The following is a 13,850-nucleotide window of genomic DNA, read 5'->3' on the forward strand; positions in this document are numbered from 1 at the left end:
GCGGGTCCATCCGACGTTCCACGTGTCCAGAGTAAAGCCAGTCCGGGAGAGCTCCCTGGTCCCCGCAGTCCCTCCTCCCCCACCTCCTCGTCTCATCGACGGAGGCCCCGCCTTTACGGTGCACCGCCTCCTGCGCTCCCGCCGTCGCGGGAGGGGTCTCCAATACCTGGTCGATTGGGAGGGTTACGGTCCAGAGGAGAGGTCCTGGGTTCCTGCTCGACACATCCTGGATGCCTCCCTCATCAGGGAGTTTCACCGGTGTCATCCCGACCAGCCGTCCAAGTCCGCCACTCCTAGAGGGGTCGCGGCCCCTGAGACTCTGTCCCCTCTTCCGTCTGAGGCGCCCAGTGACGACGAGACGGAGCTTTCCTCAGATGCTATGGAGGAGGATGCGGACATGGATGTCTCGGACGAATATTAGCCCTCCTCCGATCCCCCTCCTCCCACCCAACTCTGCGTGGGATTGGGTTTATTTTCTTTAGTTTTTTGTTTTTTGTTTTGGGACGTCAGGAGCCGTCCCTTGAGGGGGGGGTTCTGTCACAGTCTGCCCTCTCCTCATTCTCATCCACTTCACCTGCCTGCCTGCCACTCCCCTCTCATCAGCCCAACTCTCCTCACCTGTTGCACTCAGTTGCCTCTGATCACCAATTAACCCGGTATATAGACTCTCCTCACCGTTCACACAATGCCAGATTGTTCTCAGCATTCGTGCAAGACTCTCCAGCTATTTCCCGACTTCCTGCCTGGCTTCGACTCTCCTTTCGTCTGTCCCTCGCTGGTTTGTTTGCATCGTGTGTTGGATCTCCTGGTGACCGGACCTTCCGCTACCCCGAATACGTCTCCTGTCTGCCCCTCTTCGGAACCCTCGCTCAATCCTGAGCCTCTGTGTGAGTACGGTGTACCCATTCCTGTGTTACTACTCTGTGTTACAGTATCGTAATAACGTTCGTTACCAACTATGCCTGCCTGATTCTGTGCTGCTATTGGGTCCAAGCTATACCCGTTACAACATGTTTATTGCCGGGACATGTCGGTCAGTGTTGGCAGGTTCGGCCGAAAGGCTTGTTTCCACGCCATGTCTCTACGACTCTAACCAGTATAAGCGCTGACATCCGCAGGCACTGTTGGACGGTTGGGCATGGCAGTGAAGGAGTGTGGAAGGTGAGTCGTATCTAACTTTGGAAATAAACGGATGAAACAAGACCTACTGTCTACTGAAGTGTCAGTGTCGGATGGGTGAGGCCGATCTTAGGGTAGGGAGCCAATGACGCAATAACACAGAGGGAGATTACAAGAGATGAACCACGCTCAGCGTGGAGATCGGAAGGTGGTCCTTGGTGGAAGAGCACGCTCAGAGGTGGGAGATTGAAGGATCATTCTGGGCATTTTTATTTCAGACGGACCTCGTTCAAGTAGCATATCGGGCCTCTCGTTTGAATGTAGTTTTTATTATTTTTTTGTTGTGTATGTGTGTGGGTATGTGTGTGGGGGGCGGGGGGTGTGGGAACATTTTAAAATCTATCCCCTGCACCGAGAACCCGACCTTTTCTGTGTGGGGTCTCCGTTATCGTTGGGGCCTAGCACCGTGGAGCGGCCTCCAGCAGGAACGACCTGGGGCTCCAATCACGGAGCTGCGGACCTACTCACCATCGCGGAGCTGGCCGAGTTCGGAGCGGGTGGAGCTGTGGTGGCGCTCGGCTGCGACCTGACCCCGGAGTTTCGGAGGCTTACCGCAGGTCTGGTGGACAGTGACACCGTGAGCCCGCGGGTCCCTGCTGGGAGACCGCTTTTTGGGGCTTCCGCAACGGCGACTTCACCCGCCCGAGTTGCGGAGTTGAAGAGTACCTGGAGCGGGGCCTTACATCGCCCGGCGCGGCTTGGAATGGCTATGGGACTTTGCTAGCGCACGCCGGGGGCTCCAACAACAAGACCCGGAGCGCGGCCTTGCTTCACCCGGCGCGGCGTTAATGGCCGCGGGATAATTACCATCGCCCGCCGGGGGCTTTGACTCTGACATCGGGAGGGGAATGGGGAGTGCATGGGAGAGATAAGTTTTTACCTTCCATCATAGCGAGGAGGAGATGCGCTGTGATGGATGTTTGTGTAAATTGTGTTGTGTCTTGGTTCTTTCTTGTGTGTATGACTGCAGAAACAACATTTCGTTTGAACCTCAATGGGATTCAAATGACAAATAAATTGTATTGCATTGTATAGTATATTGTATTGGGCCTGTGGAGGGCGATGGGACTATTGGTCGCAAGGCGGAGTTTGCCCTAGACCTGTCCCCACTGAGAAGTGAAACCGCACAAACGGTCCCAGAGTGGAGTTCACATCAGATGGGTTCCCATTGAAGATGAGAATGGGAAAATTGGTACTAGGTCAGACTTTGCACCAGCGTAGTCTCCACTATGAAGGGAAGATTTGTTCTTGGCCGAAGTTTACACCAGACTGTGAGGGGATTGAGGTCACGGAGCCGTGGCCCTCGATGTGATCATCCGCCCAGGAAAATCTGGTGGTGAATGTCAGGATCACGAGCACGGCCAGAGAGGCTGCATCCGCCTGTAGGATGCTCCCATGGCGCGCATTTATTAATGAGCCGGAGCACTGAAGCGAACGGACATTTCACCGCTCCCTTCATCTGCTCTCTAAACATGGACTGGGTGGCCACATAAATAAATGTGTTCGTTGAGATTACTCAGCCAATGCCCGATGTCGTCAGCGATGTGAGCAGCAACATTCGGACCTTTTGAATTTCCTCTGATTTTATTATAGACGAAGTATAAAACCAACGTCAGCCATAGTACGATGAAGCTGCCGGAGATGGTGAACAGTAAAACCACAGACTTTCTCCTGCTCTCCATCTCCGGGTCACTGCGGCTCTCCTCCTTGCGCAGACCCCTCAACCACTGATGGACTCGACTGGCCTCTAAAATTTGGCGGACTGTCAGACCATTGAGCATTAGAATTACAACGAAAGGGACCAACGGATTGGAAACCTTGTTGAAGTAGGTAAATGCCTCCCATCCGGGGTTAGTTTTAACACTGGCCAACGTTTTACAGCCCTATGGGACATTGCCGATGATCACAGCGGGTCCACTTACTAAGTAGAAAGGGATGTTTTTCAGAAACATCAGAACGCCGGCTGTTGCGAGAACCGAGGCCGCAGTTTTCCCGTTGCAATATTTTGTTTTCAGCTTCTGGCAACAAATGGCGAGAAACCGATCAAACGTGAACGTGACGGTGAACCAGACAGAACAGGCTTTAGCTGCATACTTTAGCACCAGCGTAACACACAACACAGGGGTGATAGCCAGGAAACTCCACCGAAACTAATATGTTCGGAGCTGACACAAAATGTCCTCGGTGATGATGACCAGTAGATCGGCCGCTGCCATGGCCACCAGGTAGCGAGTGGTGCAGGTGGAGAGGCCGCATTTTCCCCGGAACAGGATCACAATCGCCATTAAATTTACTGCAGAAAGGGAAGTGAACGGATACTGGGCATTGGATTCATAGTCATAGAGTGATACAGTTTGGAATCAGGCCCTTCGGCCCAACTCGCCCACAGCGGACAACAATGACCCAGTTACACTAGTTCCACTAGCCTCCGCTTGATCCTTATCCCTCCAAACCCGCCCTATCCATGTACCTGTCTAATCGTTTCTTAAACGATGGGATAGTCCCAGACTCAACTACCTCCTCTGTCAGCTTGTTCCATCCGCCCACCACCCTTGTGTGAAAAAGTTACCCCTCGTATTCCTATTAACTATTTTCCCCTTCACCTTGAACCTATGTCCATTGGTCCCCTATTCCCCTACCGGGGGCAAAATACTTTGTGCATCTACCCGATCTATTCCTCTCATGATTTTGTACACCTCTATAAGATCTCTACTCATCCTCCTGCGCTCCATGGAATAAAGACCCAGCCTACTCAACCTCTCTCTATAGTGCACACCCTCTAGTCCTGGCAATATCCTCGTAAATCATTTCTGAACCCTTTCAAGCTTGACAATATCTTTCCTATAACATGGTGCCAAGAACTGAAGAAAATATTCGATGCGGTCTCACCAACGTCTTATACAACTGCAACATGACTCCCGACTACTATACTCAATATGTTTCAGAAGGAACTGCAGATGCTGGAAAATCGAAGGTACACAAAAAAGCTGAAGAAACTCAGCAAGTGCAGCAGCATCTATGCATAGCTTTAAACGTTCCCACGCTGGCTGTAAAACTCCTGACCTGACTGAGGATCGCAGGTACGGTACCTGGAGACCCCGGGATGACCCACAGAGCCAACGGGTTGGATCTTCCAGAAACAATGAAGCTGGAGCTGCCGACTTTGGGGGAACCCCCGTTCGTAACCGAGCTGGAGCTGCCGTCTATGAGGAATCCCCGTTCCAGCGCAGGTCCGCAGAAACACACTCACACACACACACACACACGCACACACACACGCGCACACACACACGCACACACACACACACACACACACACACACACGCACACACGCGCGCACACAAATATATATATACTAGACCAAGTGCTGACCCGTTGGGGCTGGTCCCCGAACGTGCTTCAGACCCCGAGTACGGGGGGGGTGTAAGAGGGGAGGGGGGGGGAGGGGGGGAAGGGGTGGGAGGGGGGAGGGAGGGGGGATGGCGGGGAGGAGGGGAGGCAGGGGGGAGGTTCCCGGAGGTTTTTGTCAGTCTCCCTACCCGCTTCCACTACCTGCAACCTCCGGCAACCACCTGCAACCTCCAGGAACCGCACGGAAACCATGGATGGGGCGCAAAGTCTCCAGAGGTTTCCGTTCAGGTTTCCTAAGTGGGACAGGGGCATTACCCGCTGAGCTTCTCCAACATTTTTGTCTACCCTAAATGCGGCTTCACCATGTCCTATATAAACTGGCAATAATTTTTGGAAAGAGCTGTCGTTGAGATATCTTTGCCAGAACTGGTCAGCGGGTTTGTAGGTTAATTGGCGTAGGTTCAAAAAATTTGATTTGTTCTTAGTGTGTCGGATAGTGTTAGTGTCCGGTGTGATCGCTAGTCGCTGCAGACTCGATGGGCTGATGTACCTATTTCCGCGCCGTATCAGACTCTAATCGAAAGTAAACGCCCTCTGCCTGCACGTAATGCATATCCCTCCAATCCCTACATATTGATGTGCCTATCTAACAAGACAATGTTGCATCTATCTCCACCACCACCCCCTGGCTGCGTGTTCCAGCACCAACCACTGTCTGAGTAAAATATACTTACCCCACACATCACCTTTAAACTTTACCTCTCCCACCTTAAAGCCACGCCCTCTCGTCTTTGACATATCCACCCTGTGTAAAATGGCTCTGACTGTCCACCCTATCCATGCCTCTCATAATGTTATATACCTCTATCAGTTATCCCCTCAATCTCCGGGATTCCAATGCAAATTTCTCTAACCTCTCCATGTGGCTAATTGCACAGAAGACAGGCAGCATTCTGGTAAACCTTTTCTGCACCCGCACCAAAGCCTCCACACCCTGTAATGGGGGCGCCAAGAGCTGTCGGCAATACTCCAATTGCAGCCCCAACCAAAGTCTTACAGAACTTGCCTTGCAACACGTGCTGCCCACCACACACTTGGCAAGAAACAATCCTAGCCCACACATCCCCTTCAAACATGTCGCTCTCACCTTAAACCCACGCCCCCTCTCGTCTTCCACGCAAACAACACAGGTTTATGTTTCAAATTGCCTCTTTTCTGAGCGTTTGTAATTTCTACGTAGAACTGACTGCCAAATTTCACATTTGAGCTCGTCCGATTTCAAATGTTTTTACCACCTGTCCAGTCTCGCCCGCTGCAGACTTATGGTTCCTTCCCGATCACCATCGCGTCGAATCCGCCAGAGAGCTTGTTACAAACAAGCATCAGATGCTCATTGGAGAAAGGTTACAACAGCTAAAGTCGGATATAGCACTTGCCTCGTTTGTTTGTCAACAAAAATCTACTTGTTCGTTGTAATTTTGCAAAATGTCATCGTTGCCTGACCCTTTTGAATGGAGAATTTGACCGCTCGTAAATTGATGTGATTTTTCTCCCCAATAGTATATTTCATTCATAATACATAGAAAACCAATCAGGATATCTCTCTGTGTGTTCATTTCAATAGATTATCTTACACATTATTTATTGTAAAAACACCTGCTTTACACGTTTTTAAAAACACACCGTGTTTACTTTAATTCAAGCGGCACTGTGGCGCAGCGGTAGAGTTCCTGCCTTACAGTGCCAGAGACACGGGTTCGATCCTGATCTCGGCTGCTGTCTGTACGAAGTTTGTACGTTCTCCGTGTGACCTGCGTGGGTTGTCACCGGGTGTCCCGGTTTCCTCCCGCACACCAAATATGTTGATTGGCTTCGGTAAAGAAACATTGTAAATTATCCCTGGTGTGTAGGATATTGTCGCCAGTGTGTGCCAGGATAGTGTTAGTATGCGGGATCGCTGGTCGGCGCGGACTCGGTCGGCCGAAGGGCCTGTTTCCGCGCTGTATCTCTTAAGTGAACGAAAATTTAAGGGTTGTGTGGGTGGTAGAAGGTTTTGAAATCTTATTGGAGCCCTGAAAATGTCATTTGTCCGCTAGAATTCTTCACTGGTTACTGGCCATAGCAGGTTACTGAAAACTGAGGCACAAGGAACCGAAGATGCTGCTTTACCAAAAAAACAAATACATAAAGTGCTGGCGTAACTCAGCGGGTCAGGCACCATTTCTTGAGAACATGGACTGCGCGATTGTTTCACTGAACACCTGCTCTCAAACTGCCTGGACCTGCCTGATCTCCCGATTGCTAAACACTTTAACTCTCCATCCCATTCCCACATAAGAGATTAGTTTACAAATAAGAGATTAGTTTACAAACTTAAAGCACACGGCATTGAGGGTTCAGTATTGATGTGGATAGAGAACTGGCTGGCAAACAGGAAGCAAAGGGTAGGTGTAAACGGGTCCTTTTCACAATGGCAGGCAGTGACTAGTGGGGTACCGCAAGGCTCAGTGCTGGGACCCCAGCTATTTACAATATATATTAATGATCTGGATGAGGGAATTGAAGGCAATATCTCCAAGTTTGCGGATGACACTAAGCTGGGGGGCAGTGTTAGCTGTGAGGAGGATGCTAGGAGACTGCAAGGTGACTTGGATAGGCTGGGTGAGTGGGCAAATGTTTGGCAGATGCAGTATAATGTGGATAAATGTGAGGTTATCCATTTTGGTGGCAAAAACAGGAAAGCAGGCTATTATCTAAATGGTGGCCGACTAGGAAAAGGGGAGATGCAGCGAGACCTGGGTGTCATGGTACACCAGTCATTGAAAGTGGGCATGCAGGTGCAGCAGGCAGTGAAGAAAGCGAATGGTATGTTAGCTTTCATAGCAAAAGGATTTGAGTATAGGAGCAGGGAGGTTCTACTGCAGTTGTACAGGGTCTTGGTGAGACCACACCTGGAGTATTGCGTACAGATTTGGTCTCCAAATCTGAGGAAGGACATTATTGCCATAGAGGGAGTGCAGAGAAGGTTCACCAGACTGATTCCTGGGATGTCAGGACTGTCTTATGAAGAAAGACTGGATAGACTTGGTTTATACTCTCTAGAATTTAGGAGATTGAGAGGGGATCTTATAGAAACTTACAAAATTCTTAAGGGGTTGGACAGGCTAGATGCAGGAAGATTGATCCCGATGCTGGGGAAGTCCAGGACAAGGGGTCACAGCTTAAGGATAAGGGGGAAATCCTTTAAAACCGAGATGAGAAGAACTTTTTTCACACAGAGAGTGGTGAATCTCTGGAACTCCCTGCCACAGAGGGTAGTCGAGGCCAGTTCATTGGCTATATTTAAGAGGGAGTTAGATGTGGCCCTGGTGGCTAAGGGGATCAGAGGGTATGGAGAGAAGGCAGGTACGGGATACTGAGTTGGATGATCAGCCATGATCATATTGAATGGCGGTGCAGGCTCGAAGGGCCGAATGGCCTACTCCTGCACCTAATTTCTATGTTTCTATGTTTCTATAGACCATTTTGTCCTGGGCATCCTCCATTGCCAGTGTGAGGCTAAATGCAAATTGGAGGAACAGAAACTCATATTTCGTTCGGGCAGTTTACAGCCCAGTGGTGCGAATATTGATTTATCTAACTTCAAGTAACCCCGGCATTCCCTCTCTCTCCATCCCTCCCCCATCCAAGTCGCACCAGCTTCTCGTTTTTACCCAACAAACAGCTAACAATTGTGTAGGAAGGAACTGCAGATGCTGGTTTAACCCGAATATAGACACGAACATTTGGAGTAACACAGCAGGACAGGCAGCATCTCTGGAGAGAAGGAAAGGACAACGTTTCGTGTCGTGACCATTCTTCAGGCACCTCACAGTTGCCTGTTTCCTTTATCATCGATACATTTTTGCATATCTTTCATTCATTTTTCTATCCCTATCTCTCCACATCATCGTCTATATTTCTCGTTTCCCTTTCTCGAACCTGTCTGAAGAAGGGTCTCGACCCGTAATGTCACCCATTCCTTCATTTCAGAGATGCTGCCTGTCGCGCTGAGTTACTCCAGCTCTTTGTATCCTTCTCCAGAGATGCTGCCTGACCCGCTGAGTTACCCCAGCATTTTATGTCTACGCCCGCTGGCCTTTCTGACCTGGACCTCCTCCAATGTCAGAGAGAGGCCCAAGTCAAATTGGAGGAACAGCACCTCATATTTCTCTTGGGCAGCTTACACCCCAGCGGTATGAACTTTGACCTCTAACTTCAAGTAACCCTTGCTTCCCCTTTTCCTCCGTCCCTCCCCATCCTAGTTCTCCGACCAGTTTCACTGACCTCCTGATTAAATTTTAGATTGTGCGCCTCCTTGTCACCTACCCCTCGGATAACAATGAACCGTTCTACATTTCCGAAACATCGTCTGTTTTGATCTGTCGTTTTCACACCTTACACTGCCATATCTCTAGACTCCCTCTCTCCTGACTCTCAGTCTGAAGAAGGGTCTGGACCCGAAACGTCATCCATTTCTTCTCTCCAGAGATGCTGCCTGTCCCGCTGAGTTACTCCAGCATTTCCTATCTATCTTCAGCTTACCTAAGTGGCTTGGGTAACTCTAACCCAGTTTGAAAGTGAGGAAACGTAATCCTTTCCCCAACTAGAAAGATTGGTTTAAGGAGGCACCGTGATCACAGATATTGTGGACCAAACAGTGTTCCTGAGCTTGTCTGCTGTGCGCTCGAAGTTGTGTTTCCCCTTCTCGCCCCCATCCTCCACCCGCAGTACCGACGTCCAGCAGCAGGTGGGAGTACTGCACCGCTAAATTCTGGGGAAACTCAGCGGGACAGGCAGCATCCCTGGAGAGAAGGAATGGGTGACGTTTTTGGTCGAGACCCTCCTTCTGGCAGAGAGTCAGGGGAAAGGGGAACGATGGATATAGACGGCGATATAGAGAGATGTAGAACATGTAAATTATATGCAATAAAAGTAGCAAAGATCAAGATAGCAGTCCACGTTAACTGTGGGCGAAGTGAAAATGAGTTATACAGAAAGTGTATAATATTGTATATTCAATTGCATATCTTTCATGTCTGTTCTATATCTCTCTATATCCAGTTAATATCTCTCGTTCCACTCTCCTCTGACTCAGTCTGAAGAAGTGTCTCGACCGAAACGTCACCCATTCCTTCTCTCCAGAGATGCTGCCTGTCCCGCTGAGTTACTACAGCATTTTGAGTCAATCCTTGGTGTAAACCAGCATCTGCAGTTCCTTCCTACACGCCACCTCCACCTGCAGGTGGAAAACGGCACTGCAACGAACTGCAAGGGCAGGTTATTGGGCTAATCGTTTTTATTGGGGAAATTAACACAAAGCGCTGGAGGAACTCAGCGGGTCAGGCAACACCTGTGGTTGGAATGGACAGGCAGGGTTTCGGGTCGGGGTCCTTCTTCAGACGGATTGTCGTGGGAGACAGGAAGCTGGAAAAATGTGGGGGTGGGCCAAAGCCTGGCAAGTGATAGGTGGATACAGGTGAGGGTGATTTTGATCGACGAGTGGGCAAAGGCGAGAGAAAAGAGCAGGAAGAATAGCGTCAGATAAGTGTAAAGTCAGAAGGAGGGGTATAGGTAGATGGGGACAGGAAAGAGAGAGGGGCTAAAGAGGAGGGGATCTAAAATTGGAGAATTCAATGTATTTACCGTTGGCTTGTCAGCTACCTAAGGAGAATATGAGGTGTTGTTCCTCCAGTTTGCGTGTGACCTAACTCACAATGGAGGAGGCCCAGGACAGAAAGGTCAGTGTGGGAACGTGAAGTGTAGTTACAATGGTGAACAAACGGGAGCCCCAACAGGCCTTACCGGACTGGTCTCCCGTTAGACTCAGCGAAACGGTCGCCGAGTCTACACTTGGTCTCGCCGATGTACAGGAGTCCACACCTGGAACAACGGACACAGTAAATGAGGTTGGAGGATTTCATACCGCTGGGGTGTAAGCTGCCCAAGCAAAATATGAGCAGCTTGTCCTCCAATCTGTGCTGGGCCTCACTGTGACAATTTCCACACCGCTGTGGTGTAAGCTGACCAAGCTGCCTGTAAATGGGACCAGCACCTATAAGTGCGTGATGCGAGACATCGACATAATGAGCTGAAGCATCTGTGTGCTGCCTGGCCTGATATATAGTATGATACCTGGAATGAATATCATATGGACCTGCAGAGATTTGGTGTGCAGTTGCAATGGTGACCACATAGTTCAAAACCTGCAAAATATCAACACCATCGCCAAGAGGCGCAGCCGTAGAGTTGCTGGCTTACAGCGCCGGAGTCGCAGGTTCCATCCCGACTACCGGTGCTGCCTGTACGGAGTTTGATAAGTTCTACTGCGTGGGTTTTCTCCGAGATCTTCAGTTTCCTCCCACACGCAAACGACCTACAGGTTTGTCGGTGAACTGGTTTGCGTTTGCACACTTGGTGCATGTGTAAATTGTCCTCAGTGTGCGTAGGTATTGTGTTGTTGTGACAATAGACAATAGGTGCAGAAGTAGGCCAATCGGCCCTTCGAGCCAGCACCGCCATTCAATGTGATCATGGCTGATCATCCCCAATCAGTACCCCGTTCCTGCGTTCTCCCCATATCCCCTGACTCTGCTATCTTTAGGAGCCCTATCTAATATCCTCTTGAAATTATCCAGAAAATACAGAGGCGACCCGCCCTTTCGGTTAGTTTGCATTTAGGCGTCCCATTCTTTCGGTTAGTAGGCGTTTTGTCGTCGGACTCTTTCGGTTTCTTGACGTTTCGGCCTCGTTTCCATTCCGTCCTTTGGCTTCGACTTCTTTGCTTCGGCTTCGTGTCTGTCGGCGCCACGTCCGGGTATCATAATCTATACCTTTTTCTCCACAGATGCTGCCTGACCCACTGAGTTATCCAGCACTTTGTGTCTATTTTCCCTTCACCCATCAGCCCAAGCCCACCCTCCCCCCTCCTTCCCTATGTTCCTTTCCACCCATGAACCTCTCTCTGCCTTTACATTTCACTCCTCTTTCGAATCTGCTCTACTTGTCTACGTGCATTTTTCTTCTTAACTTTTTAGTCATAGAATGATGCAGTGTGGAAACAGGCCCTTCAGCCCAACTTGCCCACACCGACCAACATGTGCCATCTTCACTAGTCCCACTCCCACGCGTTTGGCCCATATCCATCTAAACCTGTCCTGTCCATGGACGTGTCCAAATGTCTCTTAAACATTGGGATATTCCCAGCCGTAACTACCTCCTCTGGCAGCTCGTTCCATACACCCACCATCATAGAAACATAGAAACATTTTTTTTTTAAAGAGGTACAGGAGGAGGCCATTCGGCCCTTCGAGCCAACACCGCCATTCATTGTGATCATGGCTGATCGTCCCCTATCAATAACCCGTGCCTGCCTTCTCCCCATATCCCTTGACTCAACTAGCCCCTAGAGCTCTATCTAACTCTCCCTTAAATCCATCCAGTGACTTGGCCTCCACTGCCATCTGTGGCAGTGAATTCCACAAATTCACAACTCTCTGGGTGAAAAAGTGTTTTCTCACCTCAGTCTTAAATTACCCCTTTATTCTAAGGTGCATCCTTTGTGTGAAAAAGCTACAGCTCAGATTACTGTTAATTTCTGAAATATTGGTCGTAAATTTGCAGCAGAAATGCTCCACAAAAAGGCTCAGAATGCACGAGAGATCATCTAAAACCCCTGAGCTTCAGTTATTATAGATTGAAGCATTCTGAAACAAATATAAAACATCTTACTTGGATGACCTGAAAGCATATATCTAGTTAATTACCTAATTGTAGCTAATTACAAAATAGCCTGTACCCCGGCATCGAGGGAGTTCGCACTTCACGCTCGTGAAGTGTGCAGCGCGCACATTATTTCAGGTAAAAATGTTTGTTATCCTGTCATGACACCCCCCTTTTTGAAAAGCGTCGTACGGGCCTGTGACCAAAGATAGACACAAAATGCTGGAGTAACTCAGCAGCACAGGCCGCATCTCTGGAGAGAAGGAATGGGTGACGTCACGATTCGGGTCGAGGCCCTTCTTCAGATCAGCAGAACTTTGCTACACACATTGTTTGTGACCACGTTGCGCAAGATAGTGATGGGCTAGAAAGGTGTCACAGGTGACATTCAATGATTGCGCATACTTTCGACGGAACATATTCGAGGGCCGAAAGACCTCCTCCGATCACTGTGCTTCTGTTCTGTTTTAACAAGTTGTGATCTGGGATTTGAGTATCGATCAGACCAATGGGAAAACCTCCTCTGCTCCGCCTCTGTCCCTGAAGTTGAAACGTTTACAGGGCGTGTGGTTCAGTGACCTGACCACAGTCTTCGTCGGTCAAGGACTGAGGTGGAAGATGGCGAGAATTATCTGTTTCTCTTGTCTGGTGAGATCTGTATTCCGAAATGACAAAAATGTTCAGCAGCGGGATTACCACATCTGATGAACACGGTGCGTTATATAAAATTGACACAGAATTAGGTGAATGACTATGGCCGGATTCATGTGTTGGAAGTGAATTGAGTTTCCTTCAGCAGTGGAAAAGTAGCCGAAATAGCTCAGTTGGGAGAGCGTTAGACTGAAGATCTAAAGGTCCCTGGTTCAATCCCGAGTTTCGGCAATGGTATATCTATCTATCTATCTATCTATCTATCTATTATATAAACGTCTGTGGCTACCGCCTGCCGTCCGGCTGCCTTTCTGCCTTTTGATTCGTTCCATCGTGTGATGTCACAATGCCCAACACTCGCAGATGTCCAATCGGAATGGAACCATTTACATGGACGGCTGCCGGCCGCCTTTCTTCCTTTGATTCCCTGCAACTCCGAAACCAGAGGGGGATCTTATAAAAACTTACAAAATTCTTAAGGGGTTGGACAGGCTAGATGCAGGAAGATGTTGGGGAAGTCCAGAACAAGGGGTCACAGATTAAGGATAAGGGGTAAATCTTTTATCAGATGAGAAAAACATTTTTCACACAGAGAGTGGTGAATCTCTGGTATTCACTGGCACAGAAGGAAGTTGAGGCCAGTTCATTGGCTATACTTAAGAGGGAGTTAGATGTGGCCCTTGTGGCTAAAGGAATCAGGGGGTATGGAGAGAAGGCAGGTACAGGATATTGAGTTGGATGATTAGCCATGATCATATTGAATGGTGGTGCAGGCTCGTAGGGCCGAATGGCCTACTCCTGCACTTAATTTCCATGTTACTCTCTCCTCACCCCTCTCCCTCTCCCACCCATCCCTCTCTCCCCCACCCCCCTTCCCTCTCTACCCCACCCCCTACCATCTCTCCCCC

General features: G+C 49.4%; 1 non-coding gene across 1 annotated transcript; it reads left to right on the forward strand.

Moving 5' to 3' along the window:
- Nucleotides 1-13,100: 13,100 nt before the first annotated feature.
- Nucleotides 13,101-13,173, forward strand: trnaf-gaa. The gene has a single exon. It is a non-coding gene; the product is annotated as a tRNA-Phe (tRNA).
- Nucleotides 13,174-13,850: the final 677 nt, after the last annotated feature.

The sequence above is a fragment of the Amblyraja radiata genome, chromosome 37 (genome assembly GCF_010909765.2).
Source record: "Amblyraja radiata isolate CabotCenter1 chromosome 37, sAmbRad1.1.pri, whole genome shotgun sequence".
In the NCBI taxonomy this organism is placed as follows: domain Eukaryota; kingdom Metazoa; phylum Chordata; class Chondrichthyes; order Rajiformes; family Rajidae; genus Amblyraja; species Amblyraja radiata.